The sequence below is a fragment of the Pygoscelis adeliae genome, unplaced genomic scaffold (genome assembly GCF_000699105.1).
Source record: "Pygoscelis adeliae isolate BGI_AS28 unplaced genomic scaffold, ASM69910v1 Scaffold197, whole genome shotgun sequence".
Lineage (NCBI taxonomy): Eukaryota > Metazoa > Chordata > Aves > Sphenisciformes > Spheniscidae > Pygoscelis > Pygoscelis adeliae.
The window spans coordinates 1,787,098-1,787,925 of NW_008825105.1; positions in this window are offsets into that span (position 1 = coordinate 1,787,098).

Consider the following 828-nt stretch of genomic DNA (forward strand, 5'->3'; position numbering starts at 1 on the left):
GCCGTTAGTGCCTGTAAAGAGAATAATCCCCCCTGGCAGGGCGGCAGCGCCCCATATGCTGTGCTGAGTACCTATAGGTGTGGGTGATCTGTGGATCTGCGGACACCAAAGGGTCCGCGTGGGTGCTTCAGGGCGGGCATACGAAATCCCTGGTCGCTTGGGATTATCGTGGCTATAAAATGGTTCTGCTGGGCCCTCGCTGGTGGTACATGGCACGTGCAGGGCTGGCTGGGGTGCGTGCCCGCTCTGCGCCCTGCTCCTGGCACCGGGGGGCAGAGGACCGTCCGCTGCTCAGCGCGAGACGTGGCGTCTTCCCCCGGCCGTGAGTAAACCATTGTGGATTATTATTATTATTATTTTTTAATCTTTTGGGGTTTTTTGTTTGTTTTATTTTTCTTTTTTTTAATGCACTGTGCTCTGATTAAAAAATTTTACTACTGTTTTATAAATAAATGTATAAAAGAATGAACTGGAATGGAAGAAGAATCATTAAAATATATTTATTTACAACATCCCGGAGCATTGCAGTGTGGGCTGTTTCTTCTCGTCCCAGAGGAGGGAGGGTCATGGCGTTCAAAGCACCCAGAGCCGCTTTCCCCCAGCGATGCCAAGGCCGTGCCCGAAGGTTGGGCTGCAGCAGCTTCCCCATCTCACAGGGGAGCTGCCCTAGATTTGGGGGGCTGCTTGGGGGCTGGGTTTTGGGTTTTTTTTTTTTGTGGGAAGGCCTGGCTCGGTTAGAGGGGGGATGCACTGATGTTCCTCTCACTCAGCCGGTCCCAGGGTGGTTTGGGGTTTTCAGGGTCCCCCCTGCCCGTCCCTCCGGGTGCC